The sequence below is a fragment of the Lygodium microphyllum genome, chromosome 19 (genome assembly GCF_053477565.2).
Source record: "Lygodium microphyllum isolate KBCC chromosome 19, Lygodium_microphyllum_v1.1.10, whole genome shotgun sequence".
Classification (NCBI taxonomy): Eukaryota; Viridiplantae; Streptophyta; class Polypodiopsida; order Schizaeales; family Lygodiaceae; genus Lygodium; species Lygodium microphyllum.
The window spans coordinates 139511345-139526505 of NC_141153.1; the positions used below are offsets into that span (position 1 = coordinate 139511345).

The 15161-nt window shown below is 43.3% G+C and overlaps 1 pseudogene; it reads right to left on the reverse strand.

Annotated features, from left to right (window-relative positions):
- Nucleotides 1–6348: 6348 nt before the first annotated feature.
- Nucleotides 6349–9072, reverse strand: LOC148020436 (AAA-ATPase At4g25835 pseudogene; annotated as a pseudogene).
- Nucleotides 9073–15161: the final 6089 nt, after the last annotated feature.

Below are 15161 nucleotides of genomic sequence, written 5' to 3' on the forward strand. Positions count from 1 at the left end.
TTGAAGCATCCACCTACTCAATTCGTTCACGAATCACTTATAAGGATACATAAGATATGTATTTTAAGTAAGATCATTTTTTGAAGATTTATATTACCGTGCTTTGCCTGATTTATATTGATTATATTAACATCAATTTTTGTCTGTGTACATGACCTTTGTGTATATTTGGATCTGCACGATGAGTCGAGGGATGAGTGATAAGAAGCTACATGAGATCTTCACACGTATGTCTCCAGATTAGATGGCTCAATTCAGAGATATGACAGACCAGGAGTTGTCTTGGACACCATCAGGCCGTTCTGTTAGATCTACTTCGACGCACTCTGATGTTTTAGTTTCCAATAGACGAGATCGATGCTCCAAACTCGGACGGAGGGAGTAGTTCTGAGAAATGCTACGGAGATGTGGATGCAGTGAGCCGGCGGTCGTCTTGGGATACAGATGCTACTTCTCGCTCTCATACAAGTTCAAGAGAGCATGGCTCAGGTGATTATTGTGGAGGTACCAATGTAGTGTCTCTATCTCATCGTGCTGCATCACCTATGGGATTTGTCTTACCCGTGGGGACGTCTACTCCAATCACTCCAGCTTTTGCCCAGCTTTTGCTCATTCGTCCGCAGGTGACACCTCTATGGGTACTACTCCGAGAGATATTACCCCCGTAGGTACACCAAATGTACATGGGTCTCCTGGATATGCCCAAGAGCGTAGTCGCAAGTGGGAGAGGACATATCTTAGGCATACCCCAGAGGGGTATGAATACCTTGTAGATAATAGGACATGAGTCATCATCATGAATGATGAGGAGAGGAGAGTGATGGCTCGTATGAGAGTTGTGCCAAGTTTTTTTACACAATGTTTTGGATCATTGGAAGAACATACCGGAGGGAAGCAAGGACTATATAGTAGCATTTTTACATGAGGAGTTTCTGATACCGCCACAGCAGATAGGTTTTTCACTGGCTGGATGATGGAGTGCGTGCATGCGTATATACCACACACACGATCAGACGCACACAAGGCACTTAAGAGTGGGACCTCAAAGCCCAAGTGGCTAGATGTAGATGACTGGCGCCGACTTAGGGAGGCTACAGATTCTCCAAGATATTGGAGACAACAACACAAGGCGACGAGAACACGACTAGAGGCAGGAGTGGTCCATCATCTTGGAATTGACGGCCACAAGACTTATCTGGAGGACTTTGTAAGTTTTTCTTTTATTTTGATTGCTTATTTTTTTGCAATATCCCTTGTACTGACATCCTGTTTCTAACAATTGTATTTTGTTTTCTTTGCAACACTCCATTATAAACCGCGATCCTACTGACCTAGAGACTCGATATGCAGAGAGACATGGTCTCACTGCATTGATTGACCAATTGTATGGACGCGGTGGCCCAATAAGTCACTCATCTTTCTTGTCCGTAGTTACTAAATTTAATTAAAATGCATTATTGTATGGTGGACTGATGTGTAGTTGTTTCTTTTTTTGCAGAATCTATTTGATGCTCCTTTGCGGCAAGACAAGGTTTTGGATGGCGAGGATCTATAGCTCGCCCTTGGATCTGTGGAGCGAACATCCTCTTCTTTTTTGGTCATGTGATTTATGTAAGCATTTTTTATGCAATATCTTATTATCATCCTTTGTATCTTGCCATAATTGTACCATTGCTTTCATTACGCGATCTTATATTTATTTTATGTATTAATCTTATGGATTCAAGTATACTTTGCCTTCATGGAGACGAACATCGTACACTTTACTAACTCTTTTGTGTGGCCCAAATAAAGCACATAGTGCAAGCTGTACTGCCACAATTTTTTTTCCCTGTAACCGTCGCTATTAGCGTCGCAAATTTACTATACGCATCGCTATTAGAGTCACAGTTAGCGTTGTAAATCATCACTACATGCGACACTGATAGCAACGCTCCTATGGCATCGCTAATACCAACCTTTTTTGTGATGACGGGGATAAATTTTTTTATGAACATTTTTGTCGCTTTGAACGTCGGTATGAGGTCTATATCTTGTAGTGTATATTAATAGTATATTCTTCTCTCTCATTGATAATATCCTTGCATTGTATATTCTTCTCTCTCCTCATTGATATCTACAAATAATATATTACAAATATTTGTTAATCAATAAGTAAAATCAGATATACACCTAAGTAGATATAATATGATATAAAAACTTACTCGTTTGTTATTAAGTTAAAATACAAATGAGCATGGTAATTCAATAACTTCATTCTGTAATAAATGGATTCTCACTTGATGTAGCATGCATGATTATCTAACCTTTATGATTGCAACAATATCCTCATTGAACCAAACATCAAGATCCACTATAAAATATTTGCTAAAGTTATCAAGATTTTAGTCTAAAGTAACCAAAGTACCACTAATATAATGTCATCTACTTTAATAAAAGCTAAATATAAAAATGAGTAGCAATAATATATTTACAAGCTAATATTGATCTATATTATATATCTTTTTTCTCTTAGATAAGTTACTCATGAATATGTATGCATCACATAGATTCAAAATAAAGTATTTTTAAAATATCATTTTTATACATTTTTTATATATAAAAGGATATAATATTAAGAAATTATTTATAGATTGAATTAAAAAAAGTCATATTTTATTCATAAAATATTCACAGATAAGGATATTTATAAATAGGCCTTGAATGCACATGATGTAGAGGATATACATATAGTAACTTCCCTGAGTTTTTTCTTTAGTCCTAATGTATCATCCTTCATTAACAAATTGTATAACATGATCATATAACGTCTCTTCATTGAAATCATAGCCTTTGATTTTCTTCTCTATATTTTTTAAAAAAAATCAACAAATATATTAATAGACATAATAAAGTAACTTTGCTTAGCCTACTTGAGATATTAATACTCTCTATATCTCAGAAAATATTTTACATCTATAACCCTCACTAGTGCTAGATTTAGCAAAGGCCACTCGAAGCTTTATAAATCTAGCAAAGAAAGGAGGGATATTAATTCCCATTGACTGCACTGCATGGAGACAATATAAGAATGGTCATAAAAGAATATTCCATTCTCTACAAGCTTTGTCTTCTTTCTACCTTTGTATATTTATTCTCCAATCGAACCATACGTAACATCAATAACATCAACAATAGACTCGACCAGTTGCCATTCCTCAAGATTAGAGGAATAAACATCTATAAGACAAAAAAATGTTATAATGAAAAACCTTAAACCAAGTTCAAGAAAAGAAAGACTTTAAGAATCAAATTCTTACAATTTGGTCTATACATTGGAAGATTTGAAGTTTTAAGTTCCAAATATAGCTCTCTATGTATAAACATATGTTGTTCCAGTACCTCTTTTATGCTATTCTTATTTATTCCAAGCTTAAAATCTCAAAATCTACCATTCTAAGCAAAGATAAATGAGCTCTAATATCTTCGTCTTTTCTCACGTTTTACGTGCTCATGGTGATCCAACTACCTTTGCTAATGATAGTAAGAATCGATCTTCAATCTATTTGGAATAAGTTGAACACTAATATGGATGTGATTTGAGAGCTTGAATGCCTTGTTAAAAGTCGAATTTCTATATATATGGCACATACACACAAGACTAGACTACCACAAAGGCGAAAAAAGTACAAGAGGAATAAAATAAGAGGAAAAAAAATGAGTGCCAAGCTTTTTATTAATTTAAATTTAGATTAATCGATCATTATTATTGAAAGTGACTAAAAATGTATGTCATTAATGCAAAGGATGTCATAATCACGAATATAAAAGGCTAAAAATAGATATTGATAATACAATTTTGTAATGCTATAATGTATATATCTTTTTGTAAAATAATTTTTTGCCTTTTAAAAAATAAGTGTTTCATTACGAAGACTAGAGCACTCTCTTTCTTTCTCTAAAAAGCATTTTCGAGACCTCAAAACTCCCCTAATGAGTGGATATTAATTTTACTAGTAATGGGCTACATTTTCAAAAGCATGTTTAGAGGATTCACACTAAAGCCACTTGCTAAAGACTCCTATGGCGTTTTTCTAGGAGCAACTTCTCTAGGCCCTCTTTTAAAGAGCACAAACGCGCAAAGCCATCTCCTCTCCATACAAAGAGCAAAAGGATTATTAAAGGTCAGATGGATCTTTATTCCAACTTGCTCACATAATGATATGTGGATTGATCTGCTATACAATTGTGATAAATGTAACGGAGTAGTATAGTTTTCTAGCTTTTGTGTCTTTTTTCAAAAGGTACAACAGAAGTCACAAAACAAGCCTGAATGTTATGATTCACTACTTTTTTGGGCCTCTATGTGTTGTAAAAAGGGCTCACGAGAAGCCCCTCGATGGCTAATAGTGTGGACTATCCCAAGAATGGATTGTAAGGGCTTCTCAAAAGGGTTCTTCCAATTATCAATCCCATTGCTTCTCACGATACCAACATTACATTACATTACATTTAATGGAATGGGACCACATGCATCCATGACTGCTGCAGGAAGCAACGCAAAGTTGCAAACTTTGCTTTTTTAGTAAGTAGGCAAAGAAGTTGGCACATGCTCAGGTGCAAGCTCGTCGGAGCTGCAAAAATTGCAGGGCCAATTGGGTGCTGCCATTTGGAGTGATTCCCCTGTGCTTTTTTTGCGCACACATTCTCTCTCCTCGGAAGGAATTCTGCTCACAGCGCATCAAATGATCGACAAGCCACTTTAGGAGACGCGACCCGTTAATCAGCAGGCCCAAAGGCCTTGTCAGGGGGGGAGCAGCAGGGTGTGAATGCATCCTTTTCTCTCTCTCTTGCCCTCCCCCGGGGCCCCCTCTCTCTCTCTCTCTCTCTCTCTCTCTCTCTCTCTCTCTAAATTCGTACTCACGTTTGGAGTGATCTATAAAATACTTGGAAGTACCGCGCGCGCGCGCGAGCGCGCGAGAGAGAGAGAGAGAGAGAGAGAGAGTCTCTAGAGATCCTTGGATTTGACAGCGGGAGCAACGGTTCAAACTTCAGACAAGATACGTACCTCGGTAGTTGGAATATTTGGTTTACTAAAAGTCCAATTTTTTAAAAAGCAGCACCAGCGAATGAGCGATGCGGCATTTGCAATTTGCGACTTTCTCTATCGATACAAACAAAATCGGGAGTTTATGATTTCATGCAGCCAGGAAACATTCAATCAGACACCCAATTCCGAGACCCGATGTACGTGGTACCCTGATCGACACCCCACCCCAGCAGGCTGCAGCAGCTGCATGTTTGTCTCGATTAAAGTATTCTTCAATGCATGAGCCCATGGATTATTGCTTGTATCTCGAATTTCGCATTCCTTTACTATTATTATTATTATGGGCTCTTTGTGAACAGAGTCCAGACGTATAATATGTGAATGCTGGCAAAAGCTGAATCTGAGCGGGACATGATTTCCCATTCCGCTTTGAATATTCTGTTTGTAAAGGGAAGCCAACACCCAACCAGACAAAGCTGCAACCAACGAAAAGGAACTCACTTACACCCCTGCGACCCCCTCCCTCCTCCCCCTTCCCCCCCTCATGTGCCTGCGCCAAAAGCATGCATATGCAATTATGAAATGCAATGCACCTAACGACGAAACATGGTTTGATCCAGTAAGTAATGGCCCTGCATTAGGACTATATATGCCCATCCATGACGTTCTTCTCTCATCCAATGTTCCGCATTTCTGTTTGCACTTATATTCTTCAATCTATCAGGCCTGATTCTTCCTTGGATGCCAAAACTGATTCTTCCTTGGATTTTTGGCATTCTCGGATGAGTTTCTTCCAAAATTTTAGATAGCCCACCAAAAAAATGTCCTGGAATCTAGAATGAATGAAAAGTTTTTAGATTTTGACCTTTCCCCTCAAAAAGCAGGCCTGGCTGTGTGTTACATGCATGCATCTGCTAGTGAAATCACATGGCGGATTCTGGACTCTGCAGTGATGGGCTCTTTCTTACCTGCAAAGACTCACTTTGGAACTTGGATCGAAAGGGAGCCTAAAACCTACTCAATTAGGTAGCGGACAGGACTAGCCACCTTGAGTTAACAAATACGTATGGAAACCCTCCAGACAGCTAAGAACTTCAACGTGCAGCAATATGAGCAATCCTACTCACACGTCAATCTCAGGGCAGTAGGCTACTACCACTTCACACTCAAGTACCATTCCAGTACACAGTTGGGACTTGCACATGGGTGCTGGAGAAGGTCACTTTTATATGTATGTAGATGACAGCTGCTTTTGAAAACCCTAGTACCTAGCCATGAAACCTACAACTACTTGTAACTTAGGCACAGATCGGTACTTCTGAGTACCAGGGCAACTTGCTCTTGTTGTTGTCAACACCTGCAATGTATCGTTCAAGCGCACACATTCAGAGCATAAAAGTATATATGGAATATGGATTTCAATACAAATATGGCATTAGCATGCCTCTCTTTCTCTCTCTGTCTCTGCTCGTAAACAGAAAAACATGTACTCTTCTGCCCTGTGTTGGTCCACACTCATGAATCTATTTGTAGCCTGAAGATACCACAAAATCAGAGAACCAACACTGTTTAATAAGTAAACAAACCTCGCATATAATTTATGACAAGACCGAGCTGCTCAATGTCAAAATTGGAGTTCTGTGTAAGTAGACCCTGCATCAACATCTCAGGGAGATTAGTCATGCTTAAAGAGCAGCTGCGTGAAGTTCCTGAGTAATCAACTATTGCCTACACTCGTAAACTGCTAGCTTGTGTTATATCATGTTTTTGCCTACGGAAGAGAGCCCATGGTGCAAAAGGAGGCTAGTCAACATGATCAATCGAGCTTCTTTTGAACCTCCAATTTTTGGGGCACGTGATGGTCCTTCTCAACACACACAGCATCATCATCATGGATATCAAGTTTATGCTTTTCCATTGCTTCAGTGACCACCTCTGTATCAGCCTTCCTGCATCTTAAAGACTCAATCCTGTTCGAGGGGATCTCCTCCAGGGAATTGCCATCTAAAAGGACCGCTCTTTTGACTTGCTCGACATCTTGATCATCGCAATCAAGGCCAGACTTAATTGATGATGATGCATCTTTCTCCTTCCATGGGCTCTGAGGCCATGGTTTGGCCTTGGCCACCTCGAGCGCTGCAATAAGCTCCTGCAATGCACGGTCAGGGGACTCGCGATGGCGCACGAGGATTTCACTAACCTCTGCAGGAGTAACATGAGCATCATCTATCATCTCCTCCACCTTGTGGAACAAGATGTGCTCCTCAATCCCCAAGTAATTTGATGCCAGTATTTTGAAGGCTTCAAAAGTGCAATAGGACATGAAGATATGCATGTCCATCCGCCCCGACCGAAGCAAGGCCGGGTCGAGGCTCTCTATGTGGTTGGTAGTGAACACGAAGATCCTTTCATCCCCACAGCAAGACCACAGGCCATCAGTGAAATTGAGAAGGCCAGACAGTGTGACTGCACTAGACATGGGAGCAGACTCGTCCTGAGGTTTGCTGCCGCTGCCGCCATATTCAGAACCAATGTAATCGTGAGCACCCTTATAAGGCTCTGCTTTTCTGAGCCTCTTGGAGCCGAGGTCCAAGGAGCAGTCGATGTCCTCGATGACGATGATGGATTTGTTGGTGGTCCGGAGGAGCAGCTTCCGGAGCTCGGCATTAGACCTAACTTGAGTGAGCTCGAGGTCATAGACGTCGTATCGGAGGAGGTTGGCCATGGCGGCGATGAGGCTGGATTTGCCGGTGCCGGGGGGGCCATGGAGGAGGTAGCCGCGCTTCCAGGCGCGGCCCGTGCGCTTGTAGAAGGCCTCGCCTTTGGCGAAGGCCTCCAGGTCGGAGCGGATGAGGGCCTTGCGGGAGGGGTCGAGGGCCAGGGTGTCGAATGTGGAGGGGTGCCGGAACGGGACGGACTCCCAGGGGTGCCGGTACAGAGAGTCGTGCCGGCTGCCGTTGGTGTACAGGAACCTCTCCCGGCTGCGGTGCCGGATGTCCCGAGCCTGCGACAGGATGTGCCGGACGTACGGCACCAGCACACGAGCCTGATCGCTCCGCTGGAGCTTCAGCATGTAGAAGCGGCGCTCGTCTGCGTCAGAGCCGGCGCGCGGCCAGTAGCCGGGCGCCGCGTGGCCGCCCCGGCCCGGCGCCCCGGGCGAAATGTGGTGCTCCCACCAGAGGCGGGCCCCCTGGAAGGTGACGGCGACGGGCTGGCCGCTAGCGGGGCTCCACGTGTACGCGCCGTCGCGACTGGCGAAGAGCTTGAGACGGGGGGACCACGCGCAGCTGGGGCCGCTTGGGGGGGCTGGGTCGGCTCCTCCGCCGGCGGCTGCCACGTGGGCGCTGAGGTGGAGACGGACCGCCGCGTAGAGCTCGTTGCAGCAGAGCATGGTGGCCCCCGCGGACGACGAGGGCGCCGACGAGGAGCTGACGTGGCACTGGATGTCGCCGTCGTCGTACTCCGGGACCTCCACGTAGACGTGGTATGGCTGCCACAGGCGCCCCGCCAGCCTCCCCGCCCACTCCGCCAGCGCCCCCCTCAGAGCCGCCGGCAGCAGTGCCTGCACCATCGTCTGCACCACCGTTACCAGCCCTATCATCGCAGTCACGTAACCCACTACCTCCGAGGCTTTCATCATCATCATCATCATTCTTCTTTTTCTTTGCAGCAGCAGCAGCTTGATCAGTAGTCGAAATTACTCGTACTAATTGAGCCACAAAATCAATAAAAGTCACACTGCTGCTGCCTGACTTGCACGATGATGGCCATCGCTAGCTGCATAAACGAAGGCCGTAGCTCAGACGGATCACCGTAGACGGGGGGAGTGACAGACAGACAAACAGACAGACGATAGAGAGAGAGAGTGTGTGTGTGTGAGTGAGTGAGTGAGTGAGTGAGTGTATGTATGTGTCTGCGCGGGGCCTGTTGCGGCTTGAATGTGGTTGTGGCTGAGCGTCGCGACAGAGAAACAATCAGCTGCAAGATGCTCTTCGAGCTTTTGCATGAGAGAGAAAGCGAGGACCTGCGCTTCACAGAGTGTGAGAGAGACTTTGGAGAGAGAGAGCGAGAGCGCCGGGTAACCAACACAGCCAATAAATCCATCGTGGCACGCAGCCAGAAGCTCAACAGCTCGGCCACGTAGATCCCTGTTTCTTTTTTGGCCAACCAATCAAAATACAAGGCCAAGCTCTAAAGCAGTTTTCCCACGCACAATCTGATTTCCACAGTTCAACATTTAAGCAAGGTGACAAAAACCTCACACTCGTCTCCTTTGAAGTGTATTATCTCAATAAATTAGAACTCTGGCATGGGCAGAAACACCCACTGCTGCGCTATGTGTGGTTGGCATCATTGTGAAGCTTCCGAGGCCCCGCTCACTTCACATTTTGGTGAGCAAAGGGAAGCAACCACGTTGTGATGCGACCACTTTCTTGTCATCAACAACCTTATCATTGAAACTAAAGACGAATGTGAGCAAAGGGAGTCAAAGGGGAGGTTTCGGAGGTGGAGAAGGCGAATGGGCCTTGGGAAATGGCCCAATCAACATGGGAGGCCCTTCGGACACACTGGGAAGAAGCGGTGGAGGCAGCCCCTACCTCCAAAGGGAGAGCCTCAAAGAAGCTGAGAGGTCTGACAACCATGCAGCTTCTGGAGGTCAGCAGAGCTTTCCTCAACGAAGCGAACATCAGGCTGAGGGTGGACCACAAAAAGGGCAATCTGACACCAACAACGGCATCCCCAAAGCGGGCCAAACTCCAAGTAACTCAGAAACGGACTCCACAACCATAGCAGGTAACAAAGTACCTCTTTTGGTTCCAGTAGGTGAGTTAAAAAAATGCAATTTGTCGTATCAGTCTAGGGCTCTAATAGGATTATGTCATGGTGCCCGACCCCCAATGGAATTTCTAAGGACATGGGTGCGTACCAACTGGGAACCAATTGGGGCTAAACCAATAGTCATGCATTATCTCCCAAATAGTTATTTCTTCTTCTTGTTTGAGAATGAACAAGCTGCCCCGACCATCTTGAGCTTGTCAAGATTGTGGGAGAGAAGGAAGGAGTCTCACTTGTAGCTTTCTTGCTTGCACAATGGGGGAATACACACAAAGATGGAGGCTGAAAACAGTTTTCCTCTTCTTAGTTGTGTAAGCCAAAAAGAACTCTAGTACAAAGAAATAGAAGAACCCTATATATGGGTCTCAAACCAAACTCAACTAACTAAGGTGGCATACTAACTGAGCCACGAACTAGAGTAGATAAGGATAGCTGTCATCTAGCTATTATTCATGGGCGGTGTACCAACCGCATCTGCAATTGACAAGTCGGTGACATAAATGCACAACGGTCACCCTGGCATATCACGAGTGGAGCTCGATATCTCAACACTCCCCCTCGAGCTCAGTCCCAATTCCTGCACACCAAGCAGGTCTCTGAACTTGCGCAGCTTCTCTGCGCCCAATGCCTTCGTGAATATGTCAGCTACCTGATTCTCTATGCTGACATAAACTAGATCAATAAGACCTAGTAAAACCCTCTCCCGCACATAGTGGTAATGCATCTCAATGTGCTTTGTTCTAACATGATAGACTGGGTTATTTGCCAAGTGTATACTGCTCATGTTGTCACAATAAATGACAACTGGTCCAATTGTAGGCTGATGCATATCATAAAGTAGCTTATGCAACCAAGCTACCTCACATGCAGCCATTGATGCACCCCTGTACTCAGCCTCTGTGCTCGACAAGGCAACTATAGGCTGTTTCTTGCTACTCCAAGTGACTGCAGCACTCCCAAAAGAGAACACATATCCACTGGTAGATCGTCTATCAGAAATACTACCAGCCCAATCAGCATCAGTGTATCCATGCAACTGTATCTGAACCCCAGTCTCATAAAATAGTCAATACTGCAATGTGGACTTCACATACCTGAGTATGCGTCTAGCCGCATCCAAATGTGGTTTCCTTGGAGCCTGCTTAAACTGACTTACCAATCCAACAGCATAGCTCAAATTTGGCCTGGTAATAGTCATATAAATCAAACTTCCTATTATGCATATGTACATAGTAGGGTCTTCGAGAAGCTCACCTGCATCTGCGCTCAGCTTCACATTCTGCTCCAAAGGAACTGAAATAGGCTTACAGCCTGTCATCCCATATTTGGACAGCATGTCCAATCCATACTGCCTCTGCAAGAGCCATATCCCACTTGGTGATCTAATCACCTCAATGCCCAAGAAATAACGCAGCTCTCCCAAATCCTTCATCTCAAACTTCTGCTTCAATAGCATTTTCACATGAAGGATATCTTCATCACTATCGCCTGTGATAATCAAATCATCAACATAAATGACAAGCAACTAATATCTTTCTCTGTTTTTCTCACATAAAGTGAGAAATCTGCATTGGAAATCTGAAAGCCAATAGTGACAAGATACTGTCCTATCTTGTCAGACCATGCTCTAGGTGCTTGCTTCAAGCCATATAAGGCTTTCTTAAACCTGCAAACAAACTCAGAATGAACAGCATGCACATAGCCTGGTGGCTGCTCCATATAGACCTCTTCTTGCAAGAAGGCATTCTTTACATCCATCTGATGTAAAGACCATCCCTTTGATGCAGCCATAGCAATGACTGCTCTTACGGTTTCCATCCTTGCAACCGGACTGAATGTTTCTTCATAATCAATGCCATATGTTTGTGCATACCCCTTGACTACTAATCTTGCCTTGTATCTGTTCACAGAACCATCTACATTGTGCTTCACCTTATAAACCCACTTACAACCAATTGCATTCTTATCTTTAGGCAAAGGTACCAATTCCCATATAGCATTTGCTTCCAAAGCATCCATTTCTTCATCCATGGCTTTCTCCCATTTTTCTTTTCCCATGGCTTGCTCAAAAAAAGTGGGTTTTGGTTCCTGTATCACTTTGACTATATAGGCATAGTGAATGGCTGTAAATCCATCATATTTCAGCCTATCCACAGGATACCTAACTCTGGTAGACCTGCACAAAGTAGGCTCACTTCCAGATGCTCTCAAAACATCCCTGGTCTTCCTTACTTCAGGTGTAACAACAGAAGGAATACCCAACTTATCATCAATGCTCTGTTCTGAGCCACTCGATTCACCATCCACATAAGAGTGACCTGCATTCACATCAAACATGGGCTGATCTACGTTCTCTTTTCCTTTTCGTGATACTTACATACCACTATCTGCATTGCTTTGAGAAGATTCTCCTGATCTCAATCTGTCTATCCATGGTGAAGAATGTGAACCACTGCTAGAGGACACTCCAGGTCCACTAATATCTTGTGACTGCTGCTGTGAATTCTATGCAGCATTACCATTTTGTGCATCTACATTATCAATCACATTTACTGGTTTATACCAAATACTCATCTCATCAAAAACATCTCTGCTCACTGTAAACTTATGAGTAGAAGGATTATAGCATCTATACCCTTTCTGCTGCAGAGAGTAACCAATAAAGATGCACTTCTCAGCTTTTGGATCCAACTTGGATCTCAACTCATCTGGCACATGAACATAGGCAATGCAATCAAAAATTTTCAAATGAGAAATATCTGGTTTCCTACCAGTATACCTCTCCTCTGGAGTCATGCCATGTATTGCTGCAGTGGGAGTCCTGTTCATTATGTAGACTACTGTAGCAACTGCTTCAGCCCAATAAAAATCTGGCAGGTCTTTTTCATTGAGCATGGCACGAGATACCTCTCCAATATGCCTATTTTTCCTTTCTGTAATTCCATTTTGTTGTGGGGTATGACTGCATGAATATTGCTGCTTTATGCCATGCTCCTGCAGGAACCTTCCAAACTCATTTGAGAGGTACTCTCCCCCTCCATCTGACCTTAGGCATTTTATTTGCAGGCCTATTTCTTTTTCAACCATAGCTTTAAGAGTTTTGAAATGCCCAAACACTTCACTTTTCTTTTTCATAAAATACACCCAAACTTTTCTGCTATAGTCATCAATAAAAGTGACAAAATAATGACAGCCTTCAATAGATGCAGCTTTAGTAGTCCACACATCAGAGTGGATTAATTCCAATGGCTTCTTACTCTCTTGAACATGTCTAGGAAATGGTTTCCTTGCCTGTTTTCCAAATTGACAGGCTTCACATACGTTATGCATTTCTGCAACCTTGAATTTAGGCAATCCTGCAACAATATTTTGGGCCTGTATTGATTTAAGTCGCTGTACATTAACATGACCAATGCGTTTATGCCAGATATCAATATCTACAACTACACCGGTCCCATGTGCAAACATTACTGCACTCAATTCAGGCATGACTGCATCCAACGTAAACATTATGCCCTTCTTCTTTCCTTTTTCTATCAAGCGACCTTTATTTTTCATATCCTCAACAAAACATCCATGAGGATTAAATCTGACTTGCAAGCCCTGCTCAACCATTTGATCAACAGAAACCAGGTTCTTGGTGATATTCGGGACATGAAATACATCTGATAGGTATTTCTTTTTCCCATCCTGCATAGACAAATGAATTTTTCCAATCTGCACAATAGGATGTGCAGTATCATCACCAGTCTCCATAAATCCTGGTTTTTCCATTTTCCTTGCATCTTGCATCCATTCTGCATGACCTGTCATGTGGTTTGATGCACCTGAGTCAACATACCACACATCGTTGCTTTCTTCTGCACTTGTCACAGAATTGGTCATGTGCTGCACCATAAACAAATGCTCATTTCTGTCATCACCCTGTCTACTAGAAGATGCATAATTCCCTTGTTGCAATTTTCCATTCATGATGTCATTTTGCTTTTTATAGCAGTCTTTAGCCATATGACCCATTTTACCACAGTAGTAGCATTCAACATTGCTGTTTGCATTTTGGCCTCTTTGCCATCCACCACGACCTCTTTGGCTCCCCCTGCCTCTAGAGTTACCACGTCCTCCTCCATAGGACTGGTTTTCTTGAGTTTGCTGCATATTCTGATTTCTACCACGGCCTCCAGATCGGCCTCCTCTATCTCTGCCTCTACCTCTTCCAGCATTTGAGTAGAGGACAGCTTCTTTTGAAGTTCCTCCTGAAGAAGATGCACCACCATTTCTCTGCTTCTCAGAAATTAGAAGAGCAATCAACTCCTCAAAATCAGGAAATCTTTCACGGATGGAAATCGATGTTCGGTACTGTGCATAATCCTTTCCTAGACCATTCAAGGTCACAGAAACTAAATCATCATCTTCCACTGGCGACCCAATGGAAGCAAGTGCATCTGCAATCTTCTTCACCTTCATGTGGTAGTCATTGATGCTCATACTTTATCTTTGCACATTGTGCAACTCTTGCTTGAGCTGCATTTTCCTGACTTGCGTATTTGTCCTATACATTTTTGACAGAGTATCCCATGCCTGCTTTGGCGTACTTGCATCCTGAATATGCACAATCATAGAGTCTAAAATGCTAATAGACAGCCAATACATAACTTTTCTGGCTCTCTCATGCCATCCTTTAAATGCATGCATTTGCTGTTGATTGGGAACATCAGGAAGAACTGGTCCTTCTTCATTTCCTGCAACAAATTCCCAATATCCTTTTCCCATAAGGAAATTCATCATTCTAAACTTCCATGCTTGGAAGTTGTTCTTGTCAAGCTTCTCAGTGACAATCTGTGAAAAGAATCAGATGCCATTACAGAACACTCCAAAGAATTCTGTCACTGCAAAAAACACAGCTTCAGCCTCACAAGGGCAAATCTTCAAAACTGACGAAAGTGGTATTTGACCACAAAGTCACTTCCTAGTGACGATTTTGCATCAACAGGCAACAAGGATGATTCTGTAACTCCCAATGTCTCTGCGCATAGGCATACGATGCAATTTCTACAGTAACTTTTCACCGACCTGTAGAACAGTGGTCGCATAGCAAAAAATAGGGCCTTTTCCTGAGTGTGTGCAGAAAACTTTCGTCTCCAAAACAGGCACCGAAATGGCCTCAAATTAAAAAAACAGAGCAACCAAGGGCTAAAGCCCTTTCCCGCAACATATACTGCCCTCTTGCTACACCGCGAAGGGCGTCTCAATCTGAGTTGCACTTTTCGGCTGTGCTACCTGTAGAGACTTGCTCCCA